The 24722-nt window shown below is 41.9% G+C and overlaps 1 protein-coding gene across 1 annotated transcript in view; it reads right to left on the minus strand.

Annotated features, from left to right (window-relative positions):
- Fat4 (FAT atypical cadherin 4) overlaps nt 1-24722 on the minus strand; it is a 129368-nt gene that overhangs the window by 72614 nt on the left and 32032 nt on the right.

The raw sequence follows: 24722 nt of genomic DNA on the forward strand, positions 1-24722 counted from the left end.
CCTTTCAGACCCCAGGGTCTGTGGATCACAAGTATTAACCCCTTTGAGAGTCTTAGCCAGAGTCACTTTCCCTACCTAAGTAAAGTTTTCAGGAGAAAAGATGTATGATGTTTAAACAGCAGCTCCATCTTTTGTCTCCATTCGGAGTTAGGAGAGAGAGAGGCAAAGGCTCTGAGGAGACTGCGGACATCTACCAGTGTAACAAAAGCTCCTGGGAGAAGGTCACACTTGAGTAGAGGAGGATAGCCCAGCCAACCAGCAAGGGCATATTTCTCACAAAACTGGTATTCTGTGAGACGACACTGTTCATAGCTGTACTGTGAAGACCCTATCAGATGCAGGGATTAAGATGAGGAATAAGAAGAGGAGGAGCAGCCAGAGGGTATGGACCTCCTCAAGGGACTCAGGGAGAGGGAAGAGAAACATAGGTGGATACAATGTCAGTCTCTGACCAAATACATTGGGGAAATACAAGCAAATTAGATAAACAGGTGGATGAACAGTTGAAAAACAAAGAAAATATATAAATTGACTACTTAGTAGTTGCTGCGAGCCTCTCTCCATCTTAATGGAGAGATTTTCTCACCAGCAAATGACCCAACCCCATCTTGGCAAAGGAATGAGAGGCCCATAGAGGTAGAGGTCTGTAGCTTGTCTCTCCACCAGTGATGGAGTCACCAGTGTCTCTTCATCCTCCGTCTGAAGTGAGTTCCATGGCAGCTCTAACAGAGCCTGTAAGAGGCAACCAAAGCCAGCTTCAGAGCAGACTTCCAATAACAGTGGGTTTACCAAACAAATTAGACTCTGCCCTTCTCCTGACTGAACCCAAATACTTTGTTTCTCTTAGCCTCAGTCCCCATCTCAGAATCAAGGGTGTGTGTAGGAAAGCTTTGAGAAACACACGCACTTGCACGTACATCCTCATGTGGCTGAAAACTTGAGGCGTTGATCCACACTTGGCACCTTGTTTGAGACAGGGTCTTTTGTTCACCACTGCATTCTCCAGGCCTGTTCCCTCACCCAGAGAGTACTCTGTTTCCACCCCCATCTTGGGGTAGGGAATCTGGGATTAGAGATGTGCTGTAGTGTCCCAATTTACATGGCTTCTGAGGATTGGAACTTGGGTCCCCACCCTAGCATATCAAGTGCTTTACCCACTGCAACATCTCCTCAACCCCCAAGAAGAACCAGTGCACGGGTAGCTGCCAGCAGCAAACATCACCCCCACAGCTGGCTCTGGCTTGTCTTGTAAACAAACATGGAGTACAAGAAAGTATTCCTTAACATGCACTCTCTTCATTCAGGAAGCTAATGATAACTATTGTTTTATCTTTAAAAAAAAATGACCAGGTTTAAACTGAAGGAGGTCTTTAAAATGATAGGATTTGCTAAACTTTCAATGTTTGTTTTCTGCGTTTTATATGCTATTTCAAAACAAATCCTTTCACACCTTCATCCAGACAGGATAGAAACCGTTGACATAGGAACCATGCCACTCAGCCAAGCACTGAGTCATTTCTGTGCTGAGAGAAATGACTGCCCCGATGTGAGAAGACAACTCAAGGAATTCCTCAGAGTGGGGAGACAAACTTCTCTGACCCAAGATGTCAACAGTTGGTTTCAGTAGGGGATATCAATGCTTCTATTTACATATGTGTCTATAAGCACCTTTCACCTTAAAGGAAGGGTGTTCTGTCCTATTTTCTTCTGTGATATTGTGACTAGCATAGACCCAGCACTCAAAGACTCCAAAGGCTGGATGATAAATGTTGACGTAAGTACGAATGCCACAGGCAACACAATCCAGATTCCAGGAGAGGATAATTTGTGCATGTGCAAGAATGTATTTATAGCTTGGATATATTTTTCAAATATCACTTGCTGTGTTTGTTGGTTACGCACAGGTTTTCATAGTAACACTGTTCTGTATGGCTCCCAGCTAACTGTAGTTCTGAGTTGATACTAAGCCTAAGACCTTCATAACTCGCACCTGGTTCCTGTGAAGGCTGTTCACACACACACACACACACACACACACACACACACACACACACACACACACGCACGCACGCACGCACGCACGCACGCACGCACGCACATGCACATGTGCATACACTCTCCATCCTAAAACAATAAGTGGCATTGTGTTAGTTCACTTACTATAGCTAAGAAAATACAGAAGGCATCAGGATAGAGGAAGAACTTGCAACTTAACGTCTTTGCCTCCTATCGGCCTTTGCAAAACAATTCTCAATATGTGGGAAAGAGATTTTGTGTTGTTTGAAAGACTGCAGGATGCTTAGCACATTGGAAGTTCAGAGATCCATTCATTTGCAAGATGTATTAGAATTTAAGAAATCTGAAGAAGCATCAAGTTCACTTCCTTTAATTTACAGGCAGCGGGAGCCAAGGCATTGAAATGCCAAGTGCTTTTATCTAAGAAAAACAATGCTAGGCCACAGGCCCAGGGTCCGTTGAATTTTCTCCAGCCAAGTGCAGAGGCTGGAATGCTGAGCAGGCTCAGTGATGTGCCTGAGGCCACTGGCTTCTGCCCTTAGTGTCAAAGCAGAAACCTGCATCGGGAAGCAAGTCCTAATCAAAGCAATGTGAAAATTATGTTTGAGGAAGTTAACGTGAAAAGAGTTCTATTGAAAGCCATTTTGCTAAGGAAAAAGAGAAAGAAGAAATAAAGAATAAAGGAGAGAGCAAGAAAGAGGAAGGAGAAGGGGGAGAGAGAGAGAGAGAGAGAGAGAGAGAGAGAGAGAGAGAGAGAGAGAGAGAGAGGATTTTATCCACAGTTTTTCCATTGTTAAGAACTTTAACTGTGGCTTGTGGGAAGATATTCACATGGGTCTGTCTTTGCACTACATCAAGTTCAATTACTCTTTCAGAAGGAAGCTCGGGGTGTACATTACAAATGATGCCATAGTGTAGATACAAGTATAACTGACTGCTTTTAAAATCAGATAGATATTTTCTTCCTAAATAATGAGTTCCTTTTAAACACTAATTACTAATTACAATGAGGTAGTTGGAGAGATAGAGCACAAACTAAAGTAGCAACCCGCACCATGTCAGGCAACAAGCACATGGCTGAGTGGCAAACAAGATATAGCATAGCGTAGCATATTATCTTTGTGGGACTGGCACGTTAGTTAGATCCCGTGTGCACTATTAGATACCTGGATTTAAATAAATTATGAAAAGCATTGCATCAAAAATAAAAGTTAAGAGTTGACATGTATCTTTTAATTCTTGATGGAATTAAAAGATTCCATCAAGATTATGCAAAAGTACATTTCTTAAGGCTTTCTTAATTTGTGTGTGTGTGTATATTTATGTGTATGCATTTGTGTGTGTTTGTATATGTGTGTGTCTGTGTGTGTGTATGTGTGTATGTGTGTATGCTCACATAATTATGGTATCTACAGTGCTAGAAATGGAGTTACAGGCAGTTATGAGCTACTCAGTATGGGTTCTGGGAGCTGAACTCAGGCCCTTCTGAAATAGCAGTCTATGTTCTTAACCTCTGAGCTCTCTCCCCAGCCCTAAAGGTGCAACTTTTAATGAATTGGTTTTTCTAAAATTTCTTTCAATAATAAAAGGTTATAGCTCAGAATTCTCTCCATATATCCACAGGCTGCTGAAGTTGGCAGAGTCTGAGCAATGCTTTATTCTAGAAGCTTGGGGTCAGGGGTTTCCTGGCAGTCTAGATTTGGGAATATTTGTAAGACTATATTGACATATTTGAGGTAAGAAACTCAAGCCTAAATAGCACATTCACGTTTGTTTCATATGCAGCTTCTCCACACAGCTGAAGGCAATTTTAAGACATATTTTCTGTTGCCTATGTCAGGACTGCTTCCCAAGGGCAAGTGTAGAATTTTCCACTTGTGGCAACATGTCCATGCTCAAAACGCTGTGCATTTTGAAGTACTTTAGATTGTCAGAGCAGAGACGACACTCGGCCTGTCACTGAGACTCTCCAGTTCCCCAAACCATTAGCAACATTCAAAATAGTGACTTCTAGATTCAGAGATTTGGAGAGAACAAATCTGTCTTGTTCATATTTACAATCCAGCCATACCTAACGGAATCTTTCCCTTAGGGACATATCATTGAAGTAACCCTGATTTTGTATGTTTCCAGTGCTCACCTGTTACTAGAATTTGAGGAACACACTGACTGAAGCTGTTCTCCCTACAGAGGCAGCTAGAACTACCCCATCCTGTTGCTCTCCTAGCTCTTTTGAATCTCATTCACCAGGTATCTTCTTGGCGCTACTAAATATGCTGTGATAATATATTGACACCATGCTTATAATCATGATTCAAACATTAACAGAGCTTGAGACAAACATGACCTGACATGAATGGGTTCCATTTGAGAGAGCATGTGAGACTGTAAGTGGGGCCCAGCACCACAGCAGAGGTTGCCAAGCTGAACAGGACAGGGCCATTCCAGTGAGCATAGCCCACAACAGGCTCTGACACTCTGAGACTCTGACACTCCAGTGACAGTTTACTAAATGGTCCTCTGATCACAGACATGTAGACTGAGTACATACCACTGGAGACCACTGAGGAAAATATTCTAGTCTTACTCTGAGAACTGTCTTCAATCCGTCACAGTGAAGTAGATGCTGGGAAACGCCCACCTCCTCTTCCATATGGAGGTCCCATCCCTTCTTCATTATGGAGACCCCCTCACCTCCTCTTCCTAACGAAGATCCAGTTGAAAACTACCCCAGGAGCTGTTCAATCTTCATGCCTAACCAGTCACTTCCTCTGACCCTGAAAAGAGGAAGGCGCCACCTTTCCTGCTTGTCCTGAGATGTCATGTGGATTTTACATTTCCCAAAATGCCTGTACAGAGCTGTCCAGAAAGCCCAGGATTGATGGGACAAGGAAGCTGACAGTCTACCCAGGAAACCGGAGAGCAGCAGTTATGACACAGACAGCAGGGTGACTCATTAGAACCTCTGCTCTGGCTAGATAATCAAATTTACATTTAAATGTGTTAATATCTGCTCTGACTAGAACCAGATATGACGCGATTTATTTCATTCCCCGGGATCGGCTCATTGATTATGCCCTGCAAGCCCCTGGGAGCAAATCTTTTATTTATTAAAGTTATAGGAAAGCCTACATTTGCTGTAATAACCCCCTAATGCTAATTGATCATCAGCCAGAGCGCTGGAATTCTGCTTTAGTTTTGTTTTGGCTTTTGATTGCAGATGAACTAACCAGAGATCTTCATCAGTAGAACACATGAGCAACTCCAGTTTAACATCTCAAATGGAGACTTAAATCTTGTCATAAGTATAGCAAAACCCCAACCCCTGTTTTGCACTGTACTGTTTGGCTCTGGTCTCTACGTACTTCCATTTCTTAAAAGGAAAAACGACGCTGCCGTAAAGCACGGAGCCAGGATCCACCCAGCTGCTTTCAGTTTGTTCCTCAGGCCTTTCCCTATTTGGGGTGACCACTGGGAATTCTATTACCATGAGTCTGGGTGAGGCTTACCCTGTGTTCTGAGCGGTTGGTTCATCGTGCTGCAGGGCCAACATCCATTACAGTTTTCGAGTGACTCACATTTTAGTTATGAGAAGGTCTTAACAAGGAACAGCTTACATTTAAATGCCCAAATGTCAGGACCACAGCGTTTGGACTACGGAGGCACACGAGGTCATGCTTAGCCTGTGAGCAATACGTTCAGGCATTTATTTACCACATAGGACCAACCTAGTCCCACAGCCTGCGGTTGTGAGAGTGTTCGTCTCGTCTTGAAGATCGTCTAGAACTAAGAACCTGGAATCCTGGTGGTAGAAATCAGAGTTTGGAGAAAAGACTCCACATCCCACACTGTTAGAGCCTGGCAGGGGCTGAGTGTGAGCTGTCAGGAAAGCCGGAGTGGGGTTGGGGGTGCAGAAAAGTATATGCTGCCTCAGCAAACCCCTTGCAAACTGAAATCTGGTGCTCAAGTAGGCCAGAAGAAGGTGTTGGATCCCCGTGGAACAGGAGTTACAAACAGTTATAAGCTGCCACACAGATTAAGCACACAGGCTAATCCGAATCCATGTCTTCTGCAAGAGCAAGGAATGCTCATACATGCTGAGCCACATTTCCAGCTCTAGGCCATCTCTTTCCCCACTTCAGAACTAAAAGTCCCATGTGGCTGTTCAGAATCATAATTCCTACATTTGGAAGGCCAAGGCAAGTGGCTGTCCCAAAAGTCAATCTTAGCCTAAGCTAGACAGCAAGACTCATCTTAAACCAAATAGCTGAAAGAAAATGCTAGGAGTCTGGAGAAATGGCTCAGGTGCTAAAGGTCTTCTCATAAGGATGAAAAAGTCCTTTCATAAGGACTTCAGTTCCCAGGGCCTATGTGAAAACCGTGAGCTTGGTAGTGGGCACTTGCAACTTTGGGCATGGAAAGGTGGGGACAGCTGGCTGCCTGGGACTCCCTGGCTAGTCACCCTAGTCTTTGTGAAACGTCCCAGAAAGAGACCCTATCTCAATTTTTATAAAATTTTATAAAAGTAAAGGTGAACCACACACACACATCACCTTACACTTACACCTGCACACACATTTGCACACAGCACACATATATACAGATACAAAATAGTTAACCATTATTATTTTATGTCTGCATTATTTCACAGGAAACAACTTAGTAAAAGAAGTATAATTTAAAAGGGATGAGACTTGATAAAATTAATTTAGTGGTTAGTTGCTTTGGGATATACTAAGCGATTAGGCATTTCAGCATTTGAAACTGTGCAATTTAAATGAAATTACAGGTGTATGTAGGCACCTGTCCATCACTCCAGACAAAGACAGGTTGCTCTAGTCTAATTACTACTGAATATTAATTAAGGAAGAAGGAAGCATGTGCATTTTCCATTCTTTAGTTTTGCTTTTAAAACAAATTGAAAATCACATAAAGATCTCCAAGGCACAGCTTGTTACCCATAGACACTACATGGATGTGACCATGCCCAATTAAATTTCTCAAACTAAAGCCATTATGCTAATCTCTCGACACTAAACTCTCCCAGCAGTCAGCAGCATATGTTCTTGGAATTTTGATGCATTTCTCATAGGCAAGAAATACTTGTGAGTAGCAGGCAGGCTTGGAGGGAAGCCAGCGGTGACGAGGGTGGCCAGGAGTGCAGGCACAAAGCAGTTAAATCCGTTCTGGAGGCAGCACGCTTTCCATAGCTCACTAAGTGTGTGGTGACAAACAAGAAGCTGGAGACCTAGTGCTCTCGGTGTTGCTCAAGTTAGAACCAAATAAGGAATTCTTCTAAAGCTGCCATACGTACCCACGTCAACTTTGCCTGAAACCGACACTGCCTGACTCTACATTGGCCCAGATTCCTGCACATGCCCTAAAGTGTACACAGACTAGAGGATAGAATTAGAAGATGTGTGGCTTTCATGTGGAACTTGAGGAAATTTTTATGTTTCTTCAAACCAAATACCCAACAAAAGCATCCCAGAATGCTCTTTTGGGTTGATCTGATGTTGATCTGGGTAAGGGAGACACATAGCAGAGGGAAATTTTATAAAAAATAAACAAATAAAAAAGTTCTGTGGAGATTAGGAAACCCACTTTTTCCTAGTTGAGTGGGCTTTAGACATCATGATGCAGAATCAGCGTCTACTCAGACCAGTGCAAAGGCTGGAAGGCAGCTCATGCTGTGAAGAGCTTGCTTTGCAAGCAGGAGAAATGGAGATTGTGCACCAGAACCTGTGTAAAAGCCAGGCATCCTGGTGCTTGCTGGTTTTGCTAGACTTTGTGAAGCAGAGACAGAAGGGACATTCCAGCTTGCTGTCCTGCTCGGCTAGCCTGTGTGCTTAATCCAACCAGACAGAGACGACCCAACCAAAAGGTAAAAGGTGGATGGCATCTGAGGAACAACACCCAAGTCTGACCTCTAGCCTCTACATGTATGGACACACAAACACACACACACACACACACAGAGACACACACATACACATGCAGACACACACATACACATACAAACACACACATACACACACATGCACTCACATGTACACACCCTCTTGCACGCACTCGCACAATACACATTTACAGAGATGTACACACACATAAACATGCACATAGGTATATACATATGTACATATACATATACACACATGCATATATGCATGCTCATGCACACAACTATATACACTCATGTACACATGCACACAGTTATACACCCATATGCACACAAATGCACACATACACATGTACACAGCTACACAAATGTGCATACGTCCGAAAACTGAAAATGGCAGGCTTGGGTAAAAAGCAGAAGTTGTGGTGATGATTGATTGATTCATTGATTCATTGATTCATTGATTCATTGATTCACTGAGCCTAGTTCTTCATCCTGCCTTATAAATAACTGTGTGTCCCTCCCACTGGCATTGTTAGCTCTCCCAATGCCTCCAGACTAGTCCATCTATGATGCTCGATTGGAACGGTCGTATAGGCACAAATGGAGAAACTTGAAATGTCCTAGAACCACATGGTTCTGTCGGCCTCTGGTAGCAGGAAAAGGATGGTGTATTTTCAGAGGAGGTGTCAGAGATGAGAAATTTAGAGCCCAAACAGGAGCTTCCTGCCTGCATCTTAGCCTTGAACAGCCTCAGCTGCAGCTACTCAGAGAGGCAGGAAAAAGTGCATTCCTGTCAGCTTGTGAGCTACGGGAGCTCTTCCAGGGGAAACAGTACTAGCAGGAAAGGGAGCAGGTGCATGGGGAACAGGAGGGCTTCACTCTCTGAATTGCCTCCAGAAAGTTAATGTTCCAAGTACTGGTTGATGAGACACAATGAAGAGGGAAAAGCCAGTGTCTCCTGGCCTGACGTGTGCCTGGTACTTGAGATATGCTTTATTGTCCCGAGTTTATTAATAAATCATCCTGCTTCCATGAACAGTTCACTCCCCCCATGAACATATCTATCATGGAGACTCTATGGCCACAGTGGAAGGAAATGTAGCCAGATGGAAATTCTGGGAGAGCAGAGTAATAATCCTCATTGATGTTCACCATAATAACAACTAAAATGTAAATTTCTACAGAAAGGAGTGGTGAGTCAAAGGTATCAAAACATACACTGGAAGTGGCATCCGAACAGCATTCAAAAAATGCTGTTGGAGAAACTGGGCATCCACATATAGAGAAAAGAAGCTAGATTCCCACCTCCCACCCTAGACTGAAACTAACTCCAAATGAATCGAAAACCCTGATATAAGATCTAAAACTTTGAGTGTAGTCAGGTAAAACATCCCATCCACACTGCCTCAAAGAAAACAATAAACTTCTGTGGAATAAACCTAACCAAGGACATGAAAGGCCTCTATAATAAAAAAGAAAACCACAAAACACTGAACTCAGAAATTGAAGAAGACTGAGAGACCTCTCATGCTCATGGATTAGAAAAATCAAAATCCTGAAAGATCCTATCACACCAAAACAGTCTACAGATCCCGTGCAATCCCCATCGAATTCCTAGTGACATTCTTCACACAAATAGAAAAAAACTATTAAAAATTATATGGAAAATCAAGAGACCCCAGACAAGGACAGCAGTCATGAGCAAGAGAGACAGTGGTGGTCTGGTCATACCTGGTCACAAACTACATTGTAGAGCCATCACAGAAAACACGACATGGTCCTGGCACAAAAGCAGACTCACTAATAATGGAACAGGATAGAGGGGTGGGATACAAGGCCACACGGCTGCATTCACCTAATTTTTTTTGATATTTGACGAAAAATACACGATGGAAAAAGATAGTATCTTTGACAAATGCTTGGAATCCTGACTAGCTACTCACGGAATTAAACTAGGTCCTTGTCTCTCACTCTGCTTGAAGAGCAAGTCCAAATGCAAGAAAGGCCTCAGAATAAGACCTGAGATTGCTAAAGGAAAAAGTGGGGAGTGAATTCAAAGTACAGCATGTGTAAGGAGATTCTGACTAGGATTCCAACAACTCAGGAGACACAAGTAATAATCAATGAGTGGGACCTCACACAAGTAAATAGTTTTTGTACAACAAATGAAAGTGTAAATCAAGCGTAGAAACCACCTACGGAATAGGGAGACAAACAACACAATTTTGAATCCTGGGCCATGAGACTGAACTGGTAGATAGTTATGAAAGGAATAAATTCTAATGGCTAATATATGTTTCAAATATTACCAATATCATTATCAGGTGAAATGCTAATTGAAATTTCCCCAAGAGTCAATCTAACTCCAGCAGAATGGTTAGTGTCAAACAGACAAAGAGAAGTAAATGCTTTACAGGATGTGGGCAAAGTGGCCTGCTTATCCATCAGTGGTTGGATGTAAACTGACACAGCCACAATGGAGGTCAGCGTGGGGGTTCCTCACAAATCCAGAGGTAGATCTTCCATATGAGTCAGCTATTCCACTCTTGGCTATATACCCAAAAAACTAACTACAGATATGCTTCTTACACATTCCTGTTTATGGTGGCTCTATTAACAAGAGTCCAAAAATGGAAATAGCCTATGTCCATCAATTCATGAATGGATAAGAAAAATGTGCTACATACACAGGATGGAATTGTATTCAGTTGTGCAGATATATGCCTTCCATCAGTGCCCACTTCCTCAGGCTAGATAATCTTGCAAAGGAAGAGAGAAAACGAAGGTCCATCTGAATGCACTGAATGCTAGATGGCTGCATGTGGCTTGTATCCATAAGGTAGATCAGATGCTTATCAGCAGTATGTAACTAACATTGATAAGGCACTGGTGGTAACTTCTTAAGACCTTGGCCTTAACACCCTGTGCACCAGTGAGACTTCGGTCCCCCTAAGAAGCCCAACATCCTGTATACACATTAGAAACTAAAAGCGTCCTTCGAACCTCAGCCTGTTAAGAGCCCAAACTGCTCGTGGTTTGTTCTCCTTTTTGCTCTGCAGTTGTCCGTCTTACTCTGCACCACCGTCACTCTGGAATACACTTTCCTACACAGCCCACTAGGCTATGCGGCACCACCCGGCCCATGAATTGTTCTTCAATTCCAGTACCAGGCAGCACTATGTAGCCAGTGAGAATAATCCTGTGTGTTTTCAGTGCTGGACAGTATTATTTTTAGGTTAACCAATGAACTAAAAATCACTCTATTGTAAATATCTCCCAAAGAAAAATACCACACAACAGATTAAGATCACCTGGCAATCATGTGCCCGTACATCTCAGAGAATCCTATGCAGTTAGAAAAGAAAATCTGAAACATTAAAGCTTCAATTGGGGTTTTATTACAGTTGCTGTCAGTTACACTATTATTTTTTTCCTCTAAAATCAGGAACCTGATAGGACGCCTACTCTCTCCCCTCTCATTCAATGAAGGGCTCAGAGTCTCAGCTATATCAGTTAGACAAGTGAAGGACAACAAGAATAAACATGGGGAAGAAAGAACCATGCCATCCCTATCACCAAAAGGCCCTATAGAATCTACTATAGTAAACACTTAACAATAGCATTGCAGAATACAAATCACTGTGTGTGTGTGTGTATGTGTGTGTATGCCTTCACTTATCCTAACTGTGTATCCCTAGAGCAAGAATTTAAGACGACTATCCCATTCATAGTTCCAAAAATATTGAATATATTTGGCCAAATGGTTGGGGGTCTCAAAGTTGAAGATTTTAGTGCACTGCTCAGTAAATTGGAGAAGGTTCTAGACAATGGAAAGACCATCCGTGCTCTGAATGCTCAGAATGAATGCTATGAGAATGACCTTCCTACCATTGCCAATCTGCAGATTTAATGGACAGTTGATTTAGGTGACCATCTTGCTTTAAAGTCCCCCAGTCTCTTTATGTTAATGTAGAAGGAAGAGGCATGGGAGCATCTAGAATGGGGTAGTATAGGTTAAGTGTTTAATAGTGAGGAAAGAGAATGGTGAGATAAAGGACAATTTCATCTCAGCCACACAGAATAGAGATCAACATCACACAATGTTTGACCTACTGCCCACAGAATGCTCGCTCACTGTTGTGAATCTAAACCTAGTGTGGGCCAGTCACCTCGGGCATGCAATCATTTAGGGTCAAATTTCTCAAATATTGAGTCTTTCAACAGCAAAAGAAGATAGGACCCTGAGTGTCCATTCTGGCTACCAAGGTGTGCTGTGTATGTGATGATAATGTAATATATACCACTCAACTTTAACGAGAAGTGAAACTGACCTTGCAGTGATATACACAAAACACATTAGGAAAGTGGCATGGCCCAGCAACTAAGCACCTATAACACGATGCTCTTTGTGCCCGTCACCATAATAGTCCAACTCCAGAAACACAACTCATCAGAGGAGGTTACTGTCCAGTGGGTGTAAGGCCTCAGTGTCAGAGGCCAAAATCACACCAATAGTTATGGAGTTAATGACAGTTTTGGAGCCCTGGAAACGTCCTGAATGCCGCTAAACAATACATTTAAAATTGGTTAAAATAAAAAGTGTAGGTTATGTGTATTTCATCAAAAAATGTTTAAAGTGTCATGGCAAATCTCTATCATTTATGTTGAAGAATGAATGAATGAATGAATGAGATAAACATGGAAATAGCTGCAGAAAGGTTGGAAGTTTTTGTTCACTCTTGGCCATTGCTGACTGCAGTTTTTCTGTCACACTTAGACAACTGTGCTCAAACAATTCTAAACAGTAAACACTGTAGTAACACTTCCCAGGAACCCCAGCTGGGAATTGGAAGCCGGAAGGTTCAACATCATCCTGAACTACATAGCAACTTTGAGGCCAGTCTAGGATACATGAGACACAGGCGCAACACAAAGGAAAGATTTGACAGTTAAGTTGGGATTAAGACACTGCTGTTTTACCTGAAATCTCATCTCACTTGTGCCTTCCAACGATAATACATGTGTACCGAGTGTCTGATAAGTGCTCAAGTTTAGTGGAAAAGCAAAGTGTGGTCTAGGTTTGTCTAACACAAAGAGACGTACTCATCAAACATAAAAAAAAAAAAATCTAGCTACAGCTACACAAAATACCTCTTCCTTGGCGCACACATTTGCAAAGAAATAGAAGGCGTACAGTGCCAAGCACAATATTTTCCTCTGTCACCTTGCCAGAATGAAATCTGACCATCTCAGTCTAAAGGATGAACAAGACACAAATAAATGAGACTTTAAACCACTCCAGTAATATTTGGGGCCAGGAAAGCATGGAGAATATGATTACCTTAAAAACTATAGTTTCCAGAAATTCTCCTAAGAATTCCTCAGCAGGCATTTGGCTATGATCCAACCTTTCCTTTTTAAAAAAAAATGCTTTGGATATCTTCCTATCTTGACATTCTCGACAGATGTGAGGTCTTGCCAAAAGTCAAGTGAGTGTATGGTATATTTTTATCATACTTTCAACAATCTTAATTTGCACTCAGCTTTGACTTCTGAAACCAAGAAAGTCTTAAATTCAACTTCAATAGAAAGAGTTAATTTTGATCCAAGGATATGTGTATGTGTCTGTGTGTGCAAGTGTGCACACTAGGGAAATATCACAGACTCCCTGGCTTTCCTCCAAACACTCCACCAAGTCAATCTCATTGGCTCTGATCCAATTCTGTTCTAAAATATCTCTCCAGTTTGCATTTCTTTTGTCTTTCTCCTATTTTAGCGACATAGATGGTTTACTGGCAATGTTATGGAGTCTCGCTCTTAACCACTGACATTAAAAACCAAGATAAAGAATCACCAAATGGCACTGGAGTGAATGACTTTCAGATTCATGTCCATGGTACCCAAGAAGTTGTACAGACCCCCACCCCCAGACCTGTGCTGGCCCAGCCTCACCTCCCCAGACCTACATCAAGCCATGCCCACCTTCCCAACCCTTCACAATCCTACATCAGAGACAGTCCAAGTTCTTCCACAAAGTCAAAGGCTACATCGGAATCTATCTCATTTCTTGCCAAATACTTAGCACTTCATCCTGCCTCCAAAAAGCTAATGTCTACGCTTGTAACAAATACTAAATGACACCACAGGAAAGTCCCTTGAAACAGAAGCAGGCGAAGCACAGACCAAGAAGGGCTTCATAGTTCTACTCCAACAAATGTGAAACCATTTTCCACTCCTAAGTGTCTACCTAAGGTGAGTAGAAACACACACATACATGCACACATACACACACACACATACTCACACCACACATGCACACACACCCATTTTCTCCTCTCTGATCATCAGTCTGTTGCTTTGTTATATCTAAAACTATGGCCAATACACAAATCACATTTTGAAAAAAAATCTTTCTAGTTATACTTCTGTGTGTGTGTTTTATGTGTGTGTGCCTGTGTCTGTGTGTGTGTCTGTGTCTGTGTGTGTGTCTGTGTCTGTGTGTATACATGTGCATGTGTACTTGCGTACCCCTGGAACCTAAAAGAGGGTATCAAACACCTGACCCTGGTCCTCCACAAGAACACCGGGTACTCTTAAGCACTGAGCTGTCTCTCTAGTTGTACAAATCGACGCTCTATGAAACTGTGCTCATTCCTATCAAAGCACACACCTGTGCTTATACAGAACTCAGTGCCTCCTCTGCTCTGTCAATTTCAGTGTGATTTTCTTATATTTTGGACTAAAATAGAAATCCATTTTTCCTAATTGGACAATTATATTTTTCTACTGAGCTGTGAGGAATTTGCATCTTCCACAAAAGCTAGTCAAGTGTGTCAAAATAGAAGACGGTTCTCTTCCCTGGTGAATATGCTGTCACAGCTGGATGCCTCCAGAAAAAAGTTACATGTTTAGGATGTCTTTTTATATTTATTTTTTTACTGGACAATTGTTTAATTCAATGAATCTAATAAATTCTCTACCAATAGTAACTGAATATTTTTCTAATAAAGCCATTCTGTACTCATCCCTAGAATTGGCCAAGCTGAAACTCTACCTATGTAGGCCACCATCCTACATAAGAAAGAAAACCTCTGGCTAGGTCTGCATTTGCATATTTTAGGGAAGGTTATCCATGTGCTCCATATTATCAAATAAGAATTACTTCTCCTCTAAAATCCACCCAACTTGGAATCACTCACCCTTGAAGTGATACCAATGTTGTCTTTCCCATGCCATTCCTCAGAGCAATGCATTAGGCCCTACTCCTTTCCCTCTTCTGTGCCTCATGCTTCAGTGGTCTCACCATCCTGAACAGTGTCGTGTGTAGTCCTCCCTTAGAAGCTAGGTTAAGAATGGAGAGAAATCCCAAAGAACAGAGACATACTCACCATGCTTGAATTCCCTCCTACACCAACAGACAAGGACGAACTAAAGTGCCAACACCCCCTGTGCCATGCAAATGAACCAAAAAAATCTGTGATGAACCCTATTTGTCACCTTTCAATATAAGACTGTGGGCTCCCTGAGGATAGATGCTGTCTCTTGGGTTTTGGACTTGACAAGTGTGATTAAGTTGCTCCTAAATGCATTAGGAGGTAAGAACTCATGACTTCAAGGTGAATTGTACTGAGGAGGGAGATGAACAGCTAATATATGAAGTTTGAGAATGTTCAACTTGAAGAACAGACAAGACATAAGGTAAACACCCTGGAGACATTGGAAACAAGGCAAAGCCAAGATGAAAGGGAAACTTCTACTGAGGCGATGGAAGACAGCTCTCCAATAGAGAGAGTCCTCATCTCAGTGGATGTTGGGGAGAGCACTCCAGTGAAGAGCCAGCTCTCTATCCAAGGGGAACTTGATGCTTTGAGAATGAGAATAACAGATCTAATTTTGGAATTTCTTCTCAGAGCTCCAGGTTGGAACTCATAAACAAAAGAAAATGATTGGGCAGGCTGAGGGCTCACTGAGAAAAGTATTTGCCACCTATAAACAAGGACCTCAGCTCGATCCCCAGCACCCACAAATGTCAGGTGTGTACTTAGCACATGTGAGAATCAGTGCTGGGTATGTGGAAATAGGAGAATCCCTGGGGATCTCTGACCAGCAGGACTAGCCTACCTGGGAGTTCCAGGATCATGAGAGAACCCACTCCAAAAATGAACATGAAAGGAGGTGGAAGGAGACATTAATTATCACCTGTGATTTCCACGCACATATAAAAGAAAGATAAATGGTCAAGAAAATAAAACAACAAACAGAAACATACACACAGACAAATACACAGAGCCCCAGTGCCCTGAATACTGGTAAAACGGTGCATTGTAAATTTTAATCAAGAATGTATTTCTGTGACTGTTAATCTCCTATCTTTCAATTTTCTCTGTGAAGCACCTTCATTTGAGGCTGTATTTGTGCTTTTTGTTTGAAAAAAATGTAAAAGGTACAAAATATAGCACAGTGATAGAGTACTTGCCTAGCAAAAAAAAGTGGGCAGGGGATATTCTGTGTTTGATTCCCAGCACCACAAAATAAAAAGGACAGTCAAACATTTGATAAAATTATGCTTAAAGCAGGGCTGGGGATAATCAGTTTTTAATATTTTAAAGTATTCTTACGTGTATGAGTGCTTTGCCTGCATGCATGCATGTACACCGTGTGCATGACTGATACCTTCAGAGGTCAGAAAAGAACATCAGTTTTTTTGGAACTAGAGTTACAGATAGTAGTGAGCAGCCAAGGGTGTGCTGGGAATTGAACTCAGATCCTCTGAAAAAATAGTCAGTGCTTTTAGCTGATGATCTGTCTCTCCAGAGCAATAGTAAGTAAGCTGCATTCTAAAGCGTTATAGATCTTATATTGCCTACCCACCATGGTAGGCTGTTTGCAGTTAAAGATTTATGTTTGGAGTGCCCACATATACATACATATGTGTGTGTGCACATGAAAGTCCTTTAGCAGAGATGCCTAGGGGATAGCCTGCCTTCAGCATGCATGGCTAACTTAGGGTTCTGTTAATAGGTAATTTGTGTATCAGTAAAACAATACTACCCATTAGCACTGAGGAGTGCTCAGGGAGTAACACAAATGGAGCTTCACACTTGGCCTCAGTAACACTGAATGAATTTTCTCCACTGGTCTTTCATTCACTTCTCTCAAGGGAAATGGAGAAAATAGATATCCCAGGAGCGGGGAGCACACTGTGCAGGGCAGACTACTACAGGAAATGCTGTATGTCATCTGTGCTGTCACACTGTGTGCAAGGAAAACTACAGGAAATGCTGCATGCCATCTGTGCTGTCACACTGTGTGCAGGGAAGACTACAGGAAATGCTGCATGTCATCTGTGCTGTCACACTGTGTGCAAGGAAGACTACAGGAAATGCTGCATGCCATCTGTGCTGTCACACTGTGTGCAGGGAAGACTACAGGAAATGCTGCATGTCATCTGTGCTGTCACACTGTGTGCAGGGAAGACTACAGGAAATGCTGCATGTCATCACACTGTGTGCAGGGAAGACTACAGGAAATGCTGCATGTCATCTGTGCTGTCACACTGTGTGCAGGAAGACTACAGGAAATGCTGCATGTCATCTGTGCTGTCACACTGTGTGCAGGGAAGACTACAGGAAATGCTGCATGCCATCTGTGCTGTCACACTGTGTGCAGGGAAGACTACAGGAAATGCTGCATGCCATCTGTGTTGTCATACTGTGTGCAGGACAGACTGCAGGAAATGCATGCCATCTATGCTACCTTACTGTGTTCAGGGCAGACTGCAGGAAATAGAAAAATATTCAACATTCTGATGATTTCATTTCTATCTTCCACAGAACCATTCAGTGTTAAATTGTATTTCAATCTCAGTACAGTTATCTACAGTGTGAACTTCAATGTGAAATTTATTATATGTAATATTTTGTAAGCAATATTTCCTTGTTAATTTTTTTACTAACATGCCTATATTGGCAAAACTAAACATGTTTCTATTTTCCCTGACATTTTAATCATTCATTTTATAGAATTATTAACAAATTTTATTCTTTGAAGATTTCCTGTATTCACAGTGTACTTCAGTGTAAAATGAAGAAAGCCTCAAAAGATTGATCTGTTATTTCATGAACATGTGACTCCAGCTCTGATAGTAAGGTTAATAGGAACTGGTCTGCAATAATGACCACCTCTAACACTTCCGGTTCCTAGTGAAAAACACCTGAGACTTAAGTTGTATCTGTACAGAAGATGCTTGACAATTCAAGATGCCTGGAACACGAGATCTAGAAAGCAGAATCAACATTTTTCTTAACGCTACTTTCCCTTGTCCCTTCCAAAGGGAGGAAGTTTTGACCCCTAAGCCTTTAACCCACAACCCCAAAATAGACAGCAGTGGGCATAAATGGTAACAGAAGCTTGCACCCCTCACAACAGAAAAGGCAGTGTGGCTCAGTTACTGATAAAGGCAGAGTTCAAATCTTTTCTCTTTATAAAGGGTGAACCGGGGCAGTGGAAAGTGTCATGCCTTTTCTTAAACACACACTGTAATGCTAGGGATTCCTTCACACCTGCCTCCCTTAACCGAGAAGAAGGTTGTTTAGTTTTATGTAAATGTTAAGTGATTACAGAAGAAACTGACACCAGAGGTCAAGGGAACCTTCTAGAACCCTGTGAAGTTGTGAGGCTTTTAGAGTCGTCCATTACGTCATTAATATACAATGAGCAGAGCAGACTCCACATGAAGCCTCTCGGCACAGTGAACAAAACCCTCCATAGACACTGCCCACCACACCAGGAGGAGGGGCTGACACAAACCCGTGCTTCAAACCCTTTATTCAAACAAACCCAATGGCTTTAAATATGAGCAACAAAGAAATTATTTTCTCTGCCTTGAGGAAAGGGAATAAAATTCCTATTGGAGAATGGTCCAAATGTCATCTCCAACATCTGTGCTGGAGCGGGCAATGCTGTCAGAACAGCTGAGGTGGGGAGCCTCAGTTAACGAGGTTTCATTTAGCTCATACTATGAATCGCTAAAACAACTCTCAAGATTCTGCTCCATCCTGTTGTTTTTGCTAGTAGGGCTTTTAAGGCCAAAGCATCTACTTTTGGTTCTGGGTTAAGAGAACATCTGAGCTTTGCTCGTGGGAATCTTATCGATGTGAGGGAACACATGACAGTTTGACTTTTGGCTGAACGTTTGCCTAAACTCAACACGAAACAAGAATAGCTTATTCAGACATTCTGATTCTCTGGAAACAATTTTGGAATTTAGTTTACGATCATGTGACTGATGAGATGGTCTTAATAATTATTTTTGATCACCGATGCCCAGAGACCCAGGTATTTGCAATTGAGTAAGTTTAATTTCACTCATGAAAAATGAGTACTGGTGTTTTATAAATATCATGGGATAAAGCCACCTCTTAATTTATTCATTAGTTACACGACATGTATGATGAAGTAAGATAGAAGAAACACATAGATGTACTCAGGTCCACAGAAAATCTAATTCCACGGTGTTGGATTCATGAATGCCTCTCACAGCATTCCTGTAATATAAGGTAGCTCATCATCTACCAGATTGTGCTATCTGTCGACTGGCATCTGCACTGTCACGGTATCTATCAGATCACTGTGATCTATAACTACTATCCTTGCTGTGTGTCCTTGGTGTCTACAAAGGTAAACAATGCACATGTATTCCTATTTGCCAAATAATATTAATCCAGTATGTTTAATATTTGACCGAATTATTGGAATAACACATGCCTAATCATATTTTACTTTATTATGGTATGTATTCCAATCACCCACACTAAAAATGTATGTGTATGTCTGTCTGTACATATGAATGTCACCTCAGGTATGTGGCTGCCTGCAGGGACCAGAAGAGGCAATTTGGTCCTCTAGAACTGCAGTTGCAGGTAGTCAGGAGCCTCTCTCTGTATAATGCTGGGAACCAAGCACAGGTCCTCTTCAGGAGCGGTGAGTGCTCTGATCCACCGAGCCACCTCTCCAGCCCCAAACCATTATTTCACTTGACTTGTATAGGGTCTGTTGAAATGCATTAAGTTCACTTCACAACTCATAAATGGCAGCACAGAGAAATAAGCAGTCTTAGATCTTAAAGCAGAAAAGCATCCCCATCAGGACCATCTGGTTGAGTGGGAGCTCTCGGTAAAGTCAAACCAAACAAAGAAACTTCAGGCTGCTTCTGTAAATACCAATCTGCTATATATTATTAGCTCAAGCAACTGAGTAAAATAAATATTGACTCAGACATGTCATAAATCTGTAGAGTACCCGCCTAGCTGGCCTTTGAAGACAAAGTCCCTAGGGAAGCAGATATGTCTTTCCCTCTATCACAGATCCAGCTTGAGGACATGCCCAGATTTTGAGGCTTTGTGGCTGTTTGGTGGCCTTGCTCTCTGAGCTTGGGAATGCAAGCCAGGAGACACTATTATATGGCGGGACCACCAGAGTGGCTCTTGTGAACAAGATCAGGGTTGTTCCTTTGTTCTTTGAAGTTTCTCTGGTGATGTTTTACTCAGACTCCCACTCAAGAGCGGATCTGACCACTGAAGTAAAACCTCTGCTGTCAGAAAGCAAAACAGGGTCCTAGCAAGTGGGGTGCTCCTTGGAAACGTAATAATGCCAATCAAAGAACACAGCTGCCTCAGAAGAAGGCCCTGGTGCAATTAACCTAATTGCAGGGAAATGCTGTGTGTCCAGGCTGGGCTAATGTTGGGTGACCCTGCAGGAAGGCAATGCTTTGAAAATCACTAGAAATTATTTTTGTTGTCCTTATTATCACTGTCAAATGTTTTTCTCTTCTACAAGGTGCCCCTCGTTCTATTTCTGTTGAGTTCATTGATTAGCTTGGAGAAGAGAGACCCAATATGAAACACTCTCTCCACATCATGAAACAAAAGAGTAAAGTGTAAGATATTTCACTTGTATCATGAAAGACATATATGCAATACACAGGCTGTGTCAAACCCTGAACACAGGTGTGCATCAGGCAGAGACCTGGGACCCCCAAATCAAGCTGGCTAAATATCCTGATAGAATCGATGAGCGATGGATTCAAGTGAGAGATCCTGCCTTGGTACGTAAAATGACCAGCAGTAAAGGTAGACAGTTGAAGTTGAACTTTGGCCTCCACATGGAGGCATATGCACATACAGGCTCACACACATGTGCACAAACACATATGTACACTACGCACTCAAGAAAAAGAGAGAAAGCTGAACTTCTAGATTCATCCTTCAGTTTATATGGCTGTCAGGCAGACACTTTAAGTGACCTGAGTATGGATCATTTGACAGCCTCTCTTCAGTGGTTCCCTTTTTTCAGTTTCCAGATTTTCCCTGTTTGGTTTGAAGCTTGGTGTAATTTCCCTGGCACAGGGCTTGGCCTTGAAAGGGAGAATAGTTTAGTTTCTTCTCCTGGATAGTTTTATTGGTCCAGGAGCCTCATTAGTTATGTAGCTATTGATTGTATTGTACACTACACAAGAAAGGAAGATAATTCTCTCAAATATAGCCATCAAGGAAATAATCCAGTTCATTTTCAACCAACCACATTGAAATCATGAAAGTTGATTTCATCTTTCTTAATAAACTGCCTGGAGAATTCTAAATATTGCTTTCCTTATAAAGAAAAAAAAGCCCGAAACTCAACAAATATGAACTCAGTGTCACAAATAAAAATGTCCATTATTAACAAATATTTTAAAACAAACAGCTGATTTTGACATCGGCTGATGAGAGAAAAATGGCCACTTGTCCTTTTATCAAAAGACTTCTAAGACCACTTACTAGTAATGTTCTGAGATATTTTATTAACCTAAGGTACAAGCTCATTTCTCACTGTTATAAACATAACTTATTTTGAGAACTTACTTGTTCTCCTAGTCAATATTATACATTTGGGGAAGTTTTAGTAGAATCACAGACATGAACATTAAGTGTTACTCTGTCCTGAGAAGCAATGCATGATTATGGAATATTTCTGAGCCTTTTGGATAGATACACTCTATCCAAAAGTGACTTTGTAAATTTTCAAAAACCATGGCCCAACCAATGCATACTCTGCATTTTGAATTTTTAGAGACCACACAGTTTACTCTAAATAGAAAAACAAATGTTTATTTTTAATGGAGTAAAGCTGGGATAAGCCACACTATAGAATCAACAGCCTCCTTCCTGACAGGAAGTACTGAGACTTCCCTTAATTCCGAGACCTGGCAGGGCACTGTTCTATTATAATACACCAATTTCAGTTTTACACCTGGTGTCAAGACTTATATTAACTAAGACTGACAACGCATTATAAATACATATTTAAAAGGATTTGCTTTAAAGCATAATTATCTCACTTCTGAGTCAATCTGGGACATAGTTGTAAACTGGAAGGGAAATAAAGAAACATTTTAATTTCTAACATATTCTTAACCAACATAAAACCAGGCAAATCAACAGGGGGCAGATGTATGCCAATGCCTAAGGGAGAGGGACAGCATCTTCATGTTAAAGCTGAGTGTATGGATGGGGCTTTGTAGACGATTGTCACTAGACACTGCTGGGATTCATTTTCGAACTGTTGTAAAACTGCCTGAAGAAAGATGTCATTTTGACTGTGTGCCAAGCTTTCTATAGAACTAGACATTTCTTGACAAATAAAATCTGGTTTGAAATCTTTATTGGTCATTAAGAATTCACCCTTGAGTCCTTCTAAAATCCCAGAAGAATTTGAAAGCATCTTCAAGATAGAGTGGACTCACATTTTAACAATGCAGTACTGAAGATGGTGAATTGGAATTAAAAACACACTCTTCAGCTGTGTGCAGGGCACTCTGTTGGTGGCAGAGCAATGGGGAGATGAAACTTTCTTCTAATTCTGTCACATCAGCATAAACTTTCCCAGGGTTATATTGCCTAGGCCTTGAAGCTGGCATTTTATCTTTCTATGTCAAGATTGAGGGTGTAGGAGGCAGAGAACCCCAATTTCATTTCAGAAAATGGCTTGCGGTGATTTAAATGCGAATGGCCTTCATAAGTGGATATGCCTGGATGCTTTGTCCCTGTTTGGTGGAACTGTTTGAGAAGGATTGGAAGTGTGGCCTTATTAGAGACGATGTGTCACTGGTGGGTGAGCTTTGAATTTTCAAAAGACCCCATTTTACCATTTTGGGTTAACTTTCTCTGCTTTCTGTTTGTGGCTGTGTACATGAAGTCTCAGTTGCTGCTCCAGGTCTGCCTTCTCGCTGCTCGCTCTCCACCACATTGGTGACTTACTCTCTCTGCCCCAAATTCATTAGAAGGCACCAGAGTAACAGGTAGCATGGGTTAAAGCCTGTTATTTGTAGAAATGCCACTGTGAAATGCTCTACAGGAATTGTCTCCTTTTCTGAAATGAAGTTATTAAATCTGCAGTATTGAATCTGGTCCATAAGGTCCAGTATTTCTTAAAGCTAAGTTCATCCCAATTTGGGAAGGTCCAGATATTTGTAGCAAATTGGGAAATTCTGAAGACTCTTAGAACAAAGAACATGTAATGATTGGAACACTTCTGAATATGAAAATGTAGTTACTGGAATCATACTCAAACAGAGATGTCTAAAACCACTTCTGACTTTCACTGACAGAGATTGCAAAGTCACAGCAGAATCCTGCCTCGTCAATATGGCTTCATCCCCCAAGTACATATGTTCTCCTGTTGGATAGGCCTGGCCAGGGACTCTGAACTCTCCAGACAGCTTGCACTCAGAACAACACTCTTGAACACACATTAAGGATAAATTTATGTTAATGAGGGACAAGAGAAGACAGATCCGCTGTGTAGCAGATACCCTAAAGCAATGCTAACAAGACAGCCGCAGTGAAGCCTTGGTCACCAGCAGAGGACAGCCAAGGAAAACATTTGTGGTTTCCAAGGACATGGAGCTTTGTCTGCAGACATAGGTACAATAGATGCTTCTGGAACTAACCACTGTTCCACTAAATGTACAAAAGCACACTGGCCAAACTCTACATCCAAATGAAATTTATGACAGTCTTCAAAGTGAGCAATTGTGGCTGGGTAAGGGACAGATAGTTCAGGATTTAACATGTGCCTACTTCTAAATCAGAGGCATGAAATTTACAATCACACAGATTTTTTAACCCAAAATCAGAGAGTCGTAAGATCCAGAGCCTTTAAACGTAAGTTGTTTGAGTAAAGATGAAATGGGAAGAATTTAGAAAACCAGAGATGAGGTTTGCGGCAATCTGACCAGCCACACAGTCTAACCTCTTAAGCGAATCTACACACTACCACATGACACAGGACTACGCCAGGGGTCCCTTAAGGACATCCTATTGCCTCTAACCCAACAGCAACGATAAAGGGATCCCTTCCTTCCAGAATGTCCAGAGGGGATGTAACAGGACACCCGGCAGCCTTGGAGCTTGGGCATTCAGCAAACGGAACAGTCAATTTGACTGGCAAGGCTAAGGGGACAGCTCAACAACCTTTCTGCTCAGTGTCCCTCCCTAGTAACACTAAATGGCTCTGCATGGCTGGGGACTTTCAAGGAAAACAGCAGGAAGGCTATAAAGCTCTGTTTTCCTAGGGACTGAAGCCAGGACCCATTCTTCCAGCTCGTGAGGGTCCAAGCCTTTCTGGAGGCCAGTGCTGGACAAAGGTGCTCCTCTGAAGCTCATTAGAGATAGGAACACTCAGCCTGAATAAGAAGCACAGTAAACAAAGCGCAAAGCTCAAGCCTGGAAATGCTGGCTGCACAAGGCACACTTCCTTCCTCAGC

This window comes from Rattus rattus, chromosome 3, assembly GCF_011064425.1.
Source record: "Rattus rattus isolate New Zealand chromosome 3, Rrattus_CSIRO_v1, whole genome shotgun sequence".
Lineage (NCBI taxonomy): Eukaryota > Metazoa > Chordata > Mammalia > Rodentia > Muridae > Rattus > Rattus rattus.